At 48.1% G+C, this 18,706-nt stretch overlaps 1 protein-coding gene across 2 annotated transcripts in view; it reads left to right on the top strand.

Annotated features, from left to right (window-relative positions):
- Positions 1-18,706, top strand: part of MED14 (mediator complex subunit 14) — a 941,548-nt gene that overhangs the window by 285,311 nt on the left and 637,531 nt on the right. The gene's annotated exons all lie outside the window — the stretch shown is intronic.

The raw sequence follows: 18,706 nt of genomic DNA, 5'->3' as shown, positions 1-18,706 counted from the left end.
CCAAATATGCCTGCCTTATTTGATAAATGTCCTGAGTGCTCCTGGAAAAAGGCAAAATCTGATCCTCACAGGGTTTGTATCCTGTGCCTGCCTTCTTCCCATGTTCCTGAGGAGTGTGATATTTGCCTCCAGTTCCCTAAAAGGACCCTGAGAACAGGGAGAAGACCAGGCTCCAAGTCTTGGAGGAGAGAAGGCAGCAAGGACAAGGTGGGACTGGGCATGAAGGGGCTCCTTCCTCTGCCCGTGCGCCGGCCTCTGGGGGGCTCCCCAGGCAGGAAAAGGCCCGAAAACGCCACCGGTCTCCGCCGACAGCCTCGACGTCGGCGTCGAAAGGAATGACCACAGTCTGTTCCCTGTCTCCCCAGGGCTCTGGGTCGAAGCGCCGTCGAGGAGACTGACGTCGAGACCTCCGACGAGGTCGACGCCGAGGACTGATTCATCGTCGAGCCATCATCGACGTCGTGAGGGGTCAAGACGCCGGCGCTCGCCGTCGATAGTGACCGGCGGTGTCGCCTCGACGGCGAGCGCCGGCGTCTTGACCCCTCACGACGTCGATGATGGCTCGATGACGAATCAGTCCTCGACGTCGACCTCGTCGGAGGTCTCGACACGTAGGTCAACGACGTCGAGATGAAGATCAGCGTCGAGACGGAGGTCGTCGACGCCGAGGAGATCGCCGTCGAGGGGCGATCAACGTCGAGGCACCGACCGTCGACGTCGAAGCGGCGACCATCGACGCCGAGCAGGCGCTCGTCGACGTCGAGGAGGCGTTCGTCGACGTCAAGGAGGTGTTAGTCGACGTCAAGGAGACGCTCGTCAACGGCGAAAGGACGTTCAGCGTCGAGGAAGAAGCCTAGACGCTCTAGGACCAGGAAGGTGTCCTCTACTTCAGCGAGCCCACGGTCGAGGCGGCGGCGGCGACGTCGCTCGTCAACGAGGAGTAGGGCCTCGAGATCACCACCTTCTGGTCAGAAGAGGAAGAGAAGGAGAGTGGGGAAGTCTCCGGGCTCGGAGTACTCTCAAGTCTGCTCAGCTTTCCATCCGAGGTTGCCTACACCGCCTCTGTTACCAAGGAGTCCGCCTCCACGTTCCCCGACTCCTCCTCCACTGCCTCCACCTCCTACGCCACCACCACCACCGGTGCCGCCTCATCGGCCTACTCTGCCTCCTCCACCTGCTCTGCCAAGGTCTGTCTCGCTGCATTTGCCGACGCCGCCTACGGGGCTCCCTCAACCTAGGCTCCCGGTCAGGCCTCCACAGCGCCCTCCTGTCCGGCCCGCGGACCGGTCGAGGTCGCGGAGATCGAGATCTCGCTCCGGACGGAGAGATAGGTCCAGGAGTCGCCGTCGCTCGTCTACACGATCCAGACGCCGCCGTAGGAGGGACAGGTCTAGATCCCGCCACACGGATTCGTCTAGGGCCAGGGACTATTCACCGACCCTGTCGGACTCCCCTCGGACGAGGGTGTCCCCGATAGACAACATTGTCTCCTTCCTGGTGGTATTGCTGCGAGGAGCGGCGAAGCTGGGCATCACACTCACGGTGCCCACACCCTCGACGTCAGTCATATTAGAGACACTGCACAAGAAGCAGTGGTCTTTCCCATTGTTGCCGTTGGTGCCAGGGTTGGTGGAACCCGCCATGGAGCTCTTCCTCACCCCTGTGGTGACGAGGTCAGCGCCCTCAAGGCTCCAAAAGAAGTATCGGGCCCCCGACTCGGACCCAGCGTTTCTGCGCTTGGACCCTGCACTGGACTCTGTCATTGTGACGGCGGCGAGGAAACAACACGCCACCACCCCGTCATCGACTGTGCCTCCTGACAAAGAGAGCCGCTGGATGGATTCGGCGGGCAGGAAGGTCTGCTGGTCGGCCGCCACGGCTATGAAGGCTGCTAGTGCCTCAGCCTTGTTGGGACGTTATGATCGGTCCCTATGGGAGTCCCTCACACGGTTCGTGGAACTCCTTCCCCGGGACAACAGGGAGGATTTCCAAGAGATCATGAATGAAGGACTCATGGTCTCCAACCAAGTGATCGGATCTGCTGCGGACTCCTCCCTCCTGGCAGCCCCGGGTACTGTCATGGGGTCAACCTGAGGCGCCACTCCTGGCTTTGTCTGACGTCCTTGAATCCCGAGGCACAGCAGAGGGTGGCCAATCTACCTTTCTCTGGCGAGACACTGTTTGGAAAACATGCGGACGAGGAGATGGCCCGCATGAAGGCGGAGGCTGAGACCTTGACGGCTGTCGGGTTGGAAAAGCCGAAGGAACAGAAGAAGACCTTCTGCCCGTTCCAGAGACGGTACGGGGCGCAGGGTAGAGGGCAAGGTCGGCAGGCTGGACAACAACAACAGCAGCAGCAACAACTGTTCCAGCGGCGCCCGTTCCAAAAGCGCCAGAGGGGCGTAGGTGGTCCGCAATCAACGTCCGCGACCAAAGGCCCGGCTTGGTCTAGGCCCTGAGGTGCTTCTTCCCCCTCATCCGTTACCCGCTCCGGTGGGGGGAAGCATCCAACATTACCTGGCAGAATGGAGAAACATTACTCAAGACAAGTGGGTGTTGAATATTGTTTGCAATGGATACAGTCTTCGGTTCACCAGTCCACCTCCAGCTGTTCCACCGGTGGGCTCGCAGTTCCAGCTGCGCGAGCTCCAGGCGGAGGCCGACACCCTGTTAAGAAAAAGGGCGAAAGAAGACATCCCTCTGTCTCAAAGGGGAAAGGGCCTTTACTCCCGCTTCTTCCTGGTGTGGAAGAAGGACAAGAACGAGTTCAGGCCCATTCTGGATTTGCGACAAACAAACAAGTGGATTCGCAGGGAAGAGTTTCGCATGCTGTCTTTGCACCAGATTTACCCTCAGCTGCAAAGGGGAGACTGGCTTTGCGCGATAGATCTGCAAGATGCGTACTTCCATGTGCCCATTGCACGGAAACACCGGAAGTTCCTGCGACTCCTTGTCGGCGCCAATCACTATCAGTACACCGTACTACCGTTTGGACTGAAGTCTGCACCCAGGACGTTTTCAAAGTGCATGGCAGTTGTGGCAGCGCACCTGCGCAAGAACAAGGTGTTTGTCTACCCATACCTGGACGACTGGTTGATCAAAGCCTCCACCTTCCAGGAAGCACAATTGCACTTCAACAGGACGGCCGTCCATCTGAATCGGCGGAGATTGCCATAAATATGTCCAAGTCTGTTCCGATTCCGGTCCAGTGCCTGCAGTACTTGGGAGCCTCCATCAATACGCTGTCAGCAAGTGTGTCTCCTTCGGAAGAGAGAGCGCTTTTCAGTCCTTCGGAAGGCTCAGGCTCTCATAGCTGCTCCATCTACAACAGTGAGGACGGTGTCTTCTCTTCTGGGATCGATGGCCTCTTGTATCTTCCTCACCCCACATGCGTGCCTGCACATGAGGCCGCTGCAGGAATGCTTGGAGGATCAATGGGACCAGAGGAAAGGGTGCTGGGACGACAGGATCCAGTTGTCTCTTCATGCCCAGCAGTCCCTGAGATGGTGGTGCTCGGCAGAGAATCTACTCAGAGGGGTGCCTTTCCACAAGGACATCCCGACTCAGACTATAGTCACGGATGCGCCTCTCCAGGGTTGGGGAGCGCATTCAGACCATCTACAGATCCAGGAAGCGTGGTCTCCAGCGGAGTCCACGTATCACATCAATTTCCTGGAACTCAGAGCAGTTAACTTGGCACTGAAGTCCTTTCATCTGTCCTTCCAGACGGACTCCTTGCTTGTGCAGACGGACAATACGACCACGATGTATTACCTCAACAAGCAGGGGGGTTCAAGATCGCGCACGCTGTCACAGGAAGCGCAGGCGATCTGGCACTGGCTGCTGGCCAGAGGACTGACGTTAACAGCGACTCATCTGCTCGGTGTGCAGAATGTTCAAGCGGACGCCCTCAGCAGACTGCTTCAGGAAAACCACGAGTGGGTCATAAACGACGAGGTGCTAGGCGACGTCTTCGCCATGTGGGGCACTCCAGACGTGGATCTGTTCGCCACCGCCGAAAACAGCAAATGCCGTGACTTCGCCTCGAAGTATTATCAGCCGGGGACTCTGGGGAACGCGTTATGGATCAGGTGGTCGAACAGCTTTCTCTACGCTTTTCCACCCATTCCCCTGATTCTGGCGGTGCTCAACAAGCTGGCCCAATCCCGGGCGCGGATGATCCTCATTGCTCCGGAATGGCCCAGGCAGTGGTGGTTCACGGACCTGCTACACCGGTCGATCCTGCCTCATCGGCGGCTGCCGTGTCGGCCGGACCTTTTCACGAAGTTCGGGGGGCAGATGGTGCACCCCAACCTCTCATCGTTGAGTTTGGCGGCATGGCTCCTGAGATAGTGCAATATGGCCACTTGAATCTTCCTGAGGATTGCATGGACATATTGAAGGAGGCTAAGAGGCCATCTACTAGGACCTCTTATGCTTACAAGTGGAAGAGATTCTGCATCTGGTGTATGTCTAAGAACTATGATCCGACGACCTGCAAGGAGGATGTTATCCTTCCATTCCTTCTGTATCTAGCTCAGTCTGGCCTTAATTTCCATTCCATTAAGGTTCATCTGGCTGCATTGACTACTTACAGAAAATGCCCTTCGCAGACATCCTTCTTCCAGATTCCTGTGATTAAGGATTTTTTGGAAGGGTTGAATAAGGTGTTCCCTCCTGTTTGTCTGCCTTCGCCGTCATGGGAACTGAATGTGGTGCTGTCCAGGTTGATGAAGGAACCTTTCGAGCCTATTCATAAGGCTTCACTGCAGCACCTGTCTTGGAAGGCGGCGTTCCTCGTGGCCATTACATCGGCCCGCAGGGTGAGTGAAATTCAGGCATTGTGTTGCCAGGAACCTTATACTGTATTTCATGCTGCTACGGTTGTTATGCGTACTCACCCGAAGTTCCTTCCCAAGGTGATTTCTGATTTTCATGTTTATCAGACTATCACTTTACCGACTTTTTTCCAGAATCCTTCCACTACAGCGGAAAGGTCTCCTCATTCCCTGGATGTCAGAAGTGTGTTAAAATTCTATCTGGATAAAACTAAAGACATTCGTAGATCTGACCAATTGTTTTTCAACTATGGGTCGGTTAGGGCTGGTCTGGCTACTTCGAAGCAATCTATCTCTAGGTGGATTGTGTCTTGTATCCAGCTCTGTTATCAGAAAGCGAATAAGACCTTAGGGGGTAAGCCTAAGGCTCATTCCACCAGGGGCAAAGCGGCTACAACAGCTTTGCTTCGTAATGTTCCCATTGCAGAAATCTGCAGGGCTGCCACTTGGAAGTCGGTCCATACCTTTGCTACGCATTACTGTCTGGACTCTGATGCCAGAGCAGATGCTCAGGTTGGGCAGGCTTCATTGAGAAATCTGTTTGCACAGTAGTGGCATTGCCTTTTTTCTCCACCGCCGGTTTGTTTTTGGGATGGGCTTGCCATTCTATTCACTAGATTATGACTATACACAGAGATCCCCTACTACAGAAGGAGTCGTTTCTTACCTGTAACTCCAGTTCTGTAGTAGGGGTATCTCTGTTATAGTCATAAGCGCCCACCCTCCTCCCCGGTGGAGAAAAGGATAAAATGATGAATGCTACAGGTCGCGCTGTATACACCTCCAAAAAGAACTGAAAATGGAGGGAATTGCTGTGCATTCTGGGATACCTGGAGAGTTCTGGAAAGTTTCCTTAAGGGCACGGTATCCCTTTTTAAGCCACATAATAGCAGCCTACGGGGGCTTGTCTGTCCTGTCCTTCCTCTCTATCATTCCAAGGATTTGGTGGGGGGGGGGGGGGGGGAAGGAGTGTTTTCCATGATGAAACCTGGCAGAACGTTTTAAATGTGATATTGGTGGAATATCCTTTGCATTTCTAGTTGAAGTACTGGACAGTGTAGCCTTTCATGTATAGGCTGCATTATCTGTCTTTAATTCTCTCTTAAGTGTCTATGCACTGCTGCAGAGAAGATAGCTTAAGAGATTATTTTTGATTGCTCCCGGGTCCCCGCACATGAGTGGGGACTATTCACTAGATTATGACTATAACAGAGATACCCCTACTACAGAACTGGAGTTACAGGTAAGAAACTACTCCTTCTCACTTGGCATTTCGTAGGCATGCGGGCAAAAATATGTGAACAAGTCATTCAACTAGCACCACCTTATTCATCTCTCTTAAATTTCGTTATCTTACAGGTAGCCTCCTGTGTACCCCTGTGACATTATTGCTGTGTTTCAAAATCTTAAAATCAGAACTCTACCTCTAATGTATTTATCGTATCATAGAGGAATTCCTTATGACCCATTGGTGCTTCATACTGGCTATATAGCATCCAGCCATGCTGCTTCATACATTGTTATACAGTCTGCACCATGGCCTAGATGTTACTTGCACAGGGCGTGCCTTTTGACTAAGCCCTGTATGTCATAAACACAGGTCCATAAGGTTCAACTGTGTGTTGTGCACACATTGGACATCTCAGTTTCATTCATGTGATCTCAGTGGTGTTCTTGAGTATAACATTTGTGCTGTGTTTTCGGAGGCCAGATTATGAATTGTGCAATGTAGGAGGACCTTTTGTGACTATATTGCTAAACATAACTGGTGTATTTTCTGTGTTTTTTTGTTTGTTTTAGATCATAACAGCGTTGTCTGGTCAACTGAGGTTTTTTACATAGAATCACTAAACTTTTTTGGGTCATGAAATGATACCGCTTGTCTAGGCACTGTCCCATGTCTACTGGACAAAGGGCAGTGACTTTGATTTGTGTATTACCTGCATTACCTGTCAGGAATAGTATTTAGCCATGCCAACCTGGTGCCTATTCTAGGAGAAGGTCTAAACACATGTGCTTTTCTTCGTTCTTATGCCTGCAAAACCATCAGGTAATGCTTAGCAGAGCTAAGTACATACCATTTGCCTCGGGTCTATCGCTGTGCCGGTTTTCTCTGCTCTAATTTCCTCTTGAGAGCTGGGTCTAATTAGTATCATTGGGGAACCTAGCCAACTGGCATTTCTTGACCTCTGCCTCTAGCATTTTAAATAAAGGATTGCTGTCGGCTGGCTCAAACTGTTAAACTAAAAGATCAATGTCAGATTCTTTGAAGTGAAGAGTTGCCGTCAGCTAATTACCATCAGTAAGAACTGTTATAAGCCAGTCCACATGAATCCTCACTAACATATTTTATTAGCTATAATATTATTAACAAAGCTGCCATTATAACTAATGTTCACAGCCACATTCACTTTCTGACACAATTTGAGCTATTTTCTATAGCTGTAAAGATCCTTTACTTGAAGGAGCCGTCTTAACCTCCTGAAAAACGCAGGGTTACTTAGACAGGATCTTTTCAGTCTTGGGGGTTTTTCTTGCCACAATTTCTCAAAAGGCCTTTAAAACAGCAGTTCCATATTGCAGTTTCGTAAGGCTTTCAGATACCACAGGTATACCTTTGGACGTCTAACTCTGCAGCATTAAGCGCTGAACAATTATGTTGTACGCTGATGAGTTCTATTTTTATTTTTTGTCCTTCTCATTCTCTTTTGTCTGAGTCCCGTCCCATGGGTTGTTCTTTGATGCTTTTTAGAAGCCGTTTCCCAGTCTAGCTCAGCGCCCTATCGTGAAGGTACTCACTAGTTGGAGCGTTAAGCTGCCAGTCCGTTAGCATTCTTGCAGTTTACATAGTCAGTCAGTAACGCAGTGTCTCATTGTGTGGATCAAAATAGCTCAAGCATTCTCTAGATTTTATGGTAGGTAGCAAAAAAGAACACATTAGAAAGCTCACCTTGAATCTCTTTTGAAGTATGCAAAAACAGTCTATAGGTTCAACATCCATATAAAACAAGCATTTACAATGCAACGGTCTCGCCTTTGCAAAAGTTAGAGCTATTGGCATTGTAAATGACTACATTTCTATTTATGTGTTGGTTTTGAAAACAGATAAATAAATGGCATTTTCATTTACAATGCCAATAGCTTAATCTCTCACAAATGCGAGACCTATTGCATTTGCAATGCAATAGGTGGCGTATTTACGCGAGTTTGAGGTATTGACATTGCGAATAACAATGCGAACACACAGAGAGCCACACACACACAGAGAGACACACACACACACACACACACACAGAGCCACACACACACACACACAGAGAGCCACACACAGAGAGCCACACACACACAGAGAGCCACACACACACACACAGAGAGCCACACACACACACACAGCCACACACACACACAGCCACACACACACACAGAGCCACACACACACACAGAGCCACACACACACACAGAGCCACACACACACACAGAGCCACACACACACACAGAGCCACACACACACACAGAGCCACACACACACACAGAGCCACACACACACACAGAGCCACACACACACACAGAGCCACACACACACACAGAGCCACACACACACACAGAGCCACACACACACACAGAGAGCCACACACACACACAGAGAGCCACACACACACACACAGAGAGCCACACACACACAGAGAGGCACACACACACACAGAGCCACACACACACAGAGAGCCACACACACACACACACAGAGCCACACACACACAGAGAGCCACACACACACACAGAGAGCCACACACACACACAGAGAGCCACACACACACACAGAGAGCCACACACACACACAGAGAGCCACACACACACAGAGAGCCACACACACACAGAGAGCCACACACACACAGAGAGCCACACACACACAGAGAGCCACACACACACAGAGAGCCACACACACACAGAGAGCCACACACACACAGAGAGCCACACACACACACAGAGCCACACACACACAGAGAGCCACACACACACAGAGAGCCACACACACACAGAGAGCCACACACACACAGAGAGCCACACACACACAGAGAGCCACACACACACAGAGAGCCACACACACACAGAGAGCCACACACACACAGAGAGCCACACACACACAGAGAGCCACACACACACAGAGAGCCACACACACACAGAGAGCCACACACACACAGAGAGCCACACACACAGAGAGCCACACACACACAGAGCCACACACACACAGAGAGCCACACACACACACAGAGCCACACACACACACACAGAGCCACACACACACACAGAGAGCCACACACACACACAGAGAGCCACACACACACACAGAGAGCCACACACACACACAGAGAGCCACACACACACACAGAGAGCCACACACACACACAGAGAGCCACACACACACACAGAGAGCCACACACACACACAGAGAGCCACACACACACACAGAGAGCCACACACACACACACAGAGCCACACACACACACAGAGAGCCACACACACACAGAGAGCCACACACACACACAGAGAGCCACACACACACACAGAGAGCCACGCACACACAGAGAGCCACGCACACACAGAGAGCCACGCACACACAGAGAGCCACGCACACACAGAGAGCCACGCACACAGAGAGCCACGCACACAGAGAGCCACACGCACACAGAGAGCCACACGCACACAGAGAGCCACACGCACACAGAGAGCCACACGCACACAGAGAGCCACACGCACACAGAGAGCCACACGCACACAGAGAGCCACACGCACACAGAGAGCCACACGCACACAGAGAGCCACACGCACACAGAGAGCCACACGCACACAGAGAGCCACACGCACACAGAGAGCCACACGCACACAGAGAGCCACACGCACACAGAGAGCCACACGCACACAGAGAGCCACACGCACACAGAGAGCCACACGCACACAGAGAGCCACACGCACACAGAGAGCCACACGCACACAGAGAGCCACACGCACACAGAGAGCCACACGCACACAGAGAGCCACACGCACACAGAGAGCCACACGCACACAGAGAGCCACACGCACACAGAGAGCCACACGCACACAGAGAGCCACACGCACACAGAGAGCCACACGCACACAGAGAGCCACACGCACACAGAGAGCCACACGCACACAGAGAGCCACACGCACACAGAGAGCCACACGCACACAGAGAGCCACACGCACACAGAGAGCCACACGCACACAGAGAGCCACACGCACACAGAGAGCCACACGCACACAGAGAGCCACACGCACACAGAGAGCCACACGCACACAGAGAGCCACACGCACACAGAGAGCCACACGCACACAGAGAGCCACACGCACACAGAGAGCCACACGCACACAGAGAGCCACACGCACACAGAGAGCCACACGCACACAGAGAGCCACACGCACACAGAGAGCCACACGCACACAGAGAGCCACACGCACACAGAGAGCCACACGCACACAGAGAGCCACACGCACACAGAGAGCCACACGCACACAGAGAGCCACACGCACACAGAGAGCCACACGCACACAGAGAGCCACACGCACACAGAGAGCCACACGCACACAGAGAGCCACACGCACACAGAGAGCCACACGCACACAGAGAGCCACACGCACACAGAGAGCCACACGCACACAGAGAGCCACACGCACACAGAGAGCCACACGCACACAGAGAGCCACACGCACACAGAGAGCCACACGCACACAGAGAGCCACACGCACACAGAGAGCCACACGCACACAGAGAGCCACACGCACACAGAGAGCCACACGCACACAGAGAGCCACACGCACACAGAGAGCCACACGCACACAGAGAGCCACACGCACACAGAGAGCCACACGCACACAGAGAGCCACACGCACACAGAGAGCCACACGCACACAGAGAGCCACACGCACACAGAGAGCCACACGCACACAGAGAGCCACACGCACACAGAGAGCCACACGCACACAGAGAGCCACACGCACACAGAGAGCCACACGCACACAGAGAGCCACACGCACACAGAGAGCCACACGCACACAGAGAGCCACACGCACACAGAGAGCCACACGCACACAGAGAGCCACACGCACACAGAGAGCCACACGCACACAGAGAGCCACACGCACACAGAGAGCCACACGCACACAGCCACACGCACACAGAGAGCCACACGCACACAGCCACACGCACACAGCCACACGCACACAGCCACACGCACACAGCCACACGCACAGAGCCACACGCACACAGCCACACACACAGAGCCACACGCACACGCACACGCACACGCACACACAGAGCCACACACACGCACACACACGCACACAGCCACACACACACGCACACACACGCACACAGCCGCACACACACGCACACACACACACAGCCGCACACACACACAGCCGCACACACACAGAGCCACCCACACACACGTATTGAAAATGCAATAGGTATCGTCTTTAGTGAATTTAAGCAATTCTGTTTGTAATTAGGTGGGTTTTTAGTTTTGCTTTTATTAGTGTTTTTTAAAGTTCCATGTACATAACATGCATATGTGTGCATCTAAGTATATGTAAGCATGCATTAATATTGTTATTCATATAGATATACAGATGTTTGTTTATATTACCTACTGGCGGTCGCCAGTAGGTAGTTATAGTTAGGACCTAGTTTCCATAGGAAATCCGCAACATTCTATTGGGAATAACTTTGGCGTTGATGGACGGAATTGGCTGAATTTCTCCAAGAAAATGGCCAGCTCCGCTGCGCTCCTTCCCTGAAAGTTTGGGGGGGATTCGTCAAGCGGGGGCTGAGATACAAGGGGGTCCCAAAACGTGTTTTCCCCATGTTAATTTCCATAGGGCGGTTGGACTCACTTTTAGCCCGAACGGCTGAATGGATTTCCACCAAACTTGGCAAAATTGTAGGGACTGGTAGCCCGATGTGCTTTTGCTGCTATGTCTCAAGATATGTGCTCCAGTGGATTTTGAGTAATTTAGGTTCAAAAAAGTATATATATCTATAAGCGCGTCCCGGTACGCGCACCGGGGCGCGCTACACGAGTTCGAGAGCGGAAAGCTGATTGGCTCTCGGGTGTCTGTCAACATTCCAAACAGTCCGGAGCGGCCGCCATCTTGTGTCTCGGTAGGATCGAGACACAAGAGGTGGCAAAAACAAAGGGGGAAATGACCAAAAGGGGGCAGGGTAGACCCCCCCTTGACCCCCTAGGTTTGATGTGGGGGCCATAAAAGGGCCCCGCGGGGCAAAAAAAAAAAAGAAGCGTACCCTGGAGAAAAAAGAATGACAGTTTTTTAAAAAATTTAGCAATTTTTTTATAAATTGGAGGTAGTTCTAAAAGGAACTGTTTTTTATATTCTTTTTGTTGTTTTATATTTTTTTGTTTTTTTGAACATTTTTTACTTTTTTTGGCTTTTATGAACAATTTTATATTTTTTTGTAATTTTTATGGGGACAAACAAAAAACAGGGAATTGTAGACGGCTCAACTGGAGCAAAAGAAATCAGGAAAAAATTAAGGTGTCTTTCTGCAGTTGTGGTTGTCTCCAGCACTTTTGATCAATTTGATACTTTGCTCTCCATAGCTAATTGTAGTCCCGCAAAATATACAAACTATTTTAAAATCTCCAAACTGGGGTTGCATATTTGGGACCATCTCCCTTGTCTCTGGACCCGATTAAGTGGGTTGTTTGCTTTTGGTGGTGCTGGGAGACGATTGGGGAGGGTTTCTGGTCAGTTCTCTGACCTCTGCCGCAGCATAGTTGTTGTTGGGGTGCCTGCGTTGCATATGGCGAATCATAGTATTGTTGCCAAATGAATACTTTTTTGCAGGGTTCCACAGATCAAACATGTCACTTTTGGCGCACTGACTTTCTTTAGTCCCCTTGGGATTTTAAAAAACTCCCACACAATGTGCTCTTCAGGCAGGAACCGCCTCCTCCTCCTCTTCCTCTTCCTCTTCCTCTTCCTCTTCCTCTTCCTCTTCCTCTTCCTCTTCCTCTTCCTCTTCCTCTTCCTCTTCCTCTTCCTCTTCCTCTTCCTCTTCCTCTTCTTCACCACCACTGTGGTGTTGTGGTGGTCCTTGTGGTGGTGGTGGTGGTTGAGATGCTCCTGCTGCTGCTACTGTAGCCATTTCTCACTTACTAGAAACAGGTCTTCCTCAGTCAAAGTACAAAGTGAGAATGAGGAAAAAGGTGGGGGCTTTCATCATTTGGAAAAAAAACTGTTCTGAACCAATGAAAAGTGTTATTTTCAGGTCACATGACCCGACACGCTTACGCCACGCGCCCCGGGGGCGCTTACGTAGCGCGATCGTATGCGCTCGGGCACTTCCGGGGGCGCTTACGCCGTGCGTCATAAGACGCATCGCGCGGCTATGCGATACGTCACAATGATGTTTTCGTCCGCGGCAATGGTGCTAACGGGACGCTCACCGGTACGCGCACTAGGGCGCGCCGGAAGACTGCGCTTACCGGAAGACTGCGCTTACCGGTGCGCTAACCGGTACGCGCAACGGGAGCGCCCCAAGGCAAAAAAAAACAAAAACAACCATGAACAATATACATAAAAAAATAGTATTACATAAATATACAATATAGGATTCATTATAAAAAAATTATATTTTATAGCTATAGAAATTTGCTATTAAAAAACCTTTGAAATTCACTGAAAAAACCATAGGTTTCACACCAGTTATATTTAGGAATTAGCATTCAAAAAACCTATTAATTTCACTGAAACAACCATAGGTTTCACACCAGTTATAGTTAGCTGGAAATTTTACTAACATAAAACCATTGAAATTCCCACGTTATAGTTAGTTCGACTCACTTAAACTTGCGCGACTGCAATGCACTGCTGATGACGTCACATATTACATCACTCATGACATGGTCAGTCACATCACTCATGACATCCCTGATGACGCCATCCTTGTGACAGAGTGACAGACCTCCTTTCAGTGTAATGTAACCCTTGAAACACATATTCAAAAATAGAAACTAAAATGTTCAAAAAAATGGAGATACCCATACCAGTTACAACAACCAATTCATTAATTCCGCCATCTATATACACATAACTACCACCTTACTTCTAAGGAAACTTACACATACTTACTCTCTTAAACAATCACTTATAGAAACACATACTTATTTAAACAGGAACTCTTACAATCTCTCACTCTCATATATACTCACTTATATACATCAATACTCACATATACTAGATTAAAACATATGTAGTTACTGATAAAGACACTAGTGAGACAGTCATTCACTCACTAACACACACATATACACACTTATCCGCTCATACAGTCCTGCACATATGCGGTCTTCAAAACACATACAAACAGTGAGTCAGTCATTGATGCATCTATGTGCTAAGTAATACCCCCACCAAACCATACAGACACTCATACTGATACTAAAAAAATCTAATAACCCATATACACACACATGTAGCTACTCACCAACCCATGCAGCCACTTATACACAAAGTGAAACACTGATACATATATTTAAATATTTAAACATTACTCGCTAATATATGTGAACCAAATCCTGAGTTGGAAAAGCGAACTTCTTCACCTTCACAGGAAAGGACCACCACAAAAGGATTAGAATTTAGTGCAGTTTATTGAAGCCTTCTCACAACGCGACGCGTTTCAGCCGGGTTGCCCCGGCCTTGATCACATGATGTGCCAGGAAAAACATCACCCATAAATACTATGAAACAATTTAGAACCCTCCCATGTTTCACATAGAAAGGGTCAAAAGACTAATAGTCATTTGTAAAGTGCATAATGCAATAGTGCAAAAACAAGTCCTATAGTTTGATCAGAAAAAACAGTGGTTCAACAATTAATATTATAAATTGTTAAACATGATTTAAATATTATTACAAAAAACTGGATTTTAACAAATGTATTTTAGACTCAAGAAAAATCCGGGGCAAGTGCCCAAATCCTAATCCATAGAAAAGACTACCAATATTGCACAATTTGACACAAAAAAAATTGATCATAGTAAAAACCCAATGTGCAAAATGTGAAATGTAGCTGTGAACAGCCATACATTAATGATTAAAATAAAATTAAATGAGTATGCGGATGCAATCATCAAGCAAGTCTTACAGAAAAAGATAAAATAGGATAAATTGAAAAGATTAAACTTGATACTTTGGTTTCAACTATGAGCGAGAAAAAGATCAGTTCTTAACATGGTACTAATAAATACATATATATGTAAAATCAGGCTACTAAGTGGGCTAATATATGTATTCACTAAGATACACTTAATAAGCCAGTTAACCAATCAATTGTTTTTTAAAAAAACATCCATTTAGACACTTATTTAAACATTTATTCTTCGGTCGACCTTTACATATACATATATAAAACATATTTATTTTTCAGAAAGACACACATTCACTGGATGGTGTCATGCGTGATGTCACTGACCATGCCATGAGTGATGTAATATGTGACGTCATCAGCAGTGCATTGCAGTCGCGCAAGTTACAGTGAGTCCAACTAACTATAACGTGGGAATTTCAATGGTTTTATATCAGTAAAATTTCCAGCTAACTATAACTGGTGTGAAACCTATGGTTTTGTCAGTGAAAAAAAAAATATATATATATATATACGCATATATCTACGCATATATATGCATGTTATGTCCATGAAAGTTTGAAAAACACTAATAAAGCTAAAAAGCCTCCTGATTACAAATAGAATTGCTTTATGTGTAATAAAGATGAGACCTGTGGCATTTTGTTCACTAGTGCCTTTAGGCAAAGAGTAAAGGGTTGGAGTAAGGTCAGGCTGTTTTTGCAGATTGAGTAGTAGAGAGTGAGAAGTACAGAGTGAGTAGAGAGTACTAGAGAGTAATAGAGAGTCAGTACTAGAGAGTTAGTAGTGTGATTAGTACAGTGATTAGTAGAGAGTAGTAGTAGTGAGTACTAGTTAGTAAAGAGTAAGTAGTAGACTAATAGAGAGTAGAGTAGTAGTGAGTTGTAGGCAGTAATAGAGAGTGAGTAGTATAGAGTAGTAGAGAGAATTAGAGTGTGTAGGAGATAGTGTGTAGGAGATAGTGTGTAGTAGAGAGTGAGTAGTAGAGAGTAGTTAGAGTGAGTAGTGGAGTGAATAGAGAGTACAAGAGAGTAGTAGACAGTGAGTAGAGAGTACGTAGCAGAGTAGTAGTAGTGAGTAGTAAATAGTAAAGTGTACTGGAGAGTAGTAAAGAGTGAGTAATAGAGTATTAGAGTGAGTAGTAATGAGTGAGTAGTAGAGAGTAGTATAGTGTGAGTAGTAATGAGTTGTAGTAGAGTTAGTAGTAGAGTGAGTAGTATAGTGATTTGAGATTAGTGAGTAGTAGAGAGTAGTAGTGAGTAGAGCGAGTATTAGTTATTTGAGTTGTAGAGAGTGAGTAGTAGATAGTAGTGATTAATAGAGTGTCATTAGAGTAGAGAGTAGTATAGAGTGAGTAGTAGAGTGAGTAATGGTGAGTAGTAGAGAGTGTGTAGTAGAGTAGTAGAGTGAGTTCTAGAGAGTAATAGAGTGATTAATAGAGAGTGAGTAGTAGAGAGTACTAGAGTGAGTACTAGTGAGTATAGTGAGTAGTAGAGAGTAGTAGAGAGTAGTAGAGTAGTAGAGAGTAGTAGAGTAGTAGAGTGAGGGTATAGTGAGTAGTAGAGTGAGTAGTAGAGAGTGAGTAGTAGAGTAGTAGAGTGAGTAGTTGAGTGAGTAGTGAGAGTAGTAAAGAGTGAGTAGTGGAGTAGTAGAGTGAGTAGTGGAGTAGTAGAGTGTTAGTTGAGTGTGAGTAGTAGAGTGAGTAATAGTGAGTTGTAGAGTGTTGTAGAGAGTACTAGAGTGAGTAGTACTGAGTATAGTGAGTAGTAGAGTGTCAGACCCTCATGCCGCTCTGGCGCCTCGCTTCTCCAAGCCACTGTACAAACTGCCACTGCACTCTATTCTGCTGCACGCCGCTCTAGTCTATCCCACGCCACTCTGTTGTGCAACATGCACAAAAGACCTTGTTACAGATGGAGTTTGAGAATCAAATCTTCATAGTTAATGATTCGTAAGTTATTAATGAGAACGTGTAAACCGGTGTTACCATCTCTTAAATGACAATCTATGCCTGGAATGCAAATAAATGTTACTCAATTTGAACTGCAGTATAGTTCGCCGAGTGCCCGAAGAGATCGTGTTTAGCACTCACTACAGGGCAAAGAACAGTGTGGGCACAGCAAGTGATGAGTGAGCTTGTATCACCGAAACCCTGCTGCTGAGGAATGCGTGAGGTGTGACCGTCTGCAGCCACAAAGGAGCCACCCACTTGAAATGGTTTTCAATGTACGCAATCTCTGCCTCGATGGTTCAACTGCTCAAAATGTTGTAGGCAGCCACTGAATCAGCCCACTGAAATCTAGCTACAGCATATACGCCAATATACTTGATTCAGACGGGAGACTACAGATTTTTTAAAGCCAAAAATGGCTGAATTCTGACCATCTCCTGCCAGATATTGCCTCTACTTCAAATAAACTCAATGGGGGGGGAAATACATTCTCCCGATTTATTATTTATACTTTTTTTTTTTTATATCCCACTTTACTCTTCTAAATGTTGGCATGTATGCTGTATGCTAGAGTCCTCTCAAAAGCAATTTTCTTAGCTTCACACGGCGTAGCGGGTTGACGAGTTTAGGGGCCACACAATTACTTTAGACCCGGAAACCTACAGAAAAGTGCCCCCCATTACTGAATTAGATAGCTTTAAATGTGGGCCCTGTTTGCCAGTTAATACATCCCAACGTAAGTGTGTTTATCACCCTGACTTGTTCCTTCTCACATGCACGCTTAATTTGCGGATGTTGATGGGTTGAGACTGTTGCTGATTGAGGCATCGCAGCTGTTCCGGCAAATGGATCGCCTTTGTCCTGAAGTTAGACTGGGTGCTGTCCTCCGGTCTAAGCTTTTTTTTGCCCACTTTTACCTTCACTTTCTGAAAGTCATCCTGGCGTCTTCTTTTTTTGGCCATTGTTGAAAATAACAGCACCAGTAACAACAAAACGTGCACACGAGAGTTAACACCTGCAGGGAAAGGGTTTGAGCCTCCCGGGGCACCGTTCACTTTAGTGCAGTTTCCTGTATCACTGACCCATGGAGACAGACACTAGCGCAGGATGAGCGAAAAATAAGACACGCGCGTGCTGAGGCCATCTTGGGAAGATATATATCTGGAAGCATGTGGGAAAGTCTCAAAGAACGTTTATTGTTCTTCAGGTCTGTAGCATATTGCATTTCTTAATCCTAAACAACGTAATTTATAAGTAAAGACATACATTGGATTTCTTTTAATGGCGTGCCCAGTCACATTCGCTGAATTGATATTTCACGGAATTAGTGACGGTTGCGCTGAGATGTTAAGCCATTGGACTCTTATGACTCTGAAAAAACAAACATCGGCCGCGCCCAGCAGTACATAAATGATGAGGCCATGTTGGAAGTGTCGGGGTTCCAGCCTGTATTGACAACTAAATTAATCTATTTTAAAACGGACAGCATTATGAGTACGTATTTTAACTGCTCAGGGATATTCCTTGTAATGAATCCTTAAAAAATTTATGATTTCACATTTCAAGTACTTCGTTATTTTGCCATCAATTTCTCAACCACAATTAGGCTAAATACTTAATCAAATGGATGTTTGTTAAGCTATGCCAATTGCCTCTGCAGCAGCAGTGCTAACTGAGACTCAGCCACGCTTCTCCTGAAAAAGGGAAAGTGTGCAGTCTTTGGGTCGTGTA

The sequence above is a fragment of the Lissotriton helveticus genome, chromosome 8 (genome assembly GCF_964261635.1).
Source record: "Lissotriton helveticus chromosome 8, aLisHel1.1, whole genome shotgun sequence".
NCBI lineage: Eukaryota > Metazoa > Chordata > Amphibia > Caudata > Salamandridae > Lissotriton > Lissotriton helveticus.
This window is presented reverse-complemented; position numbering and strand designations above follow the sequence as displayed.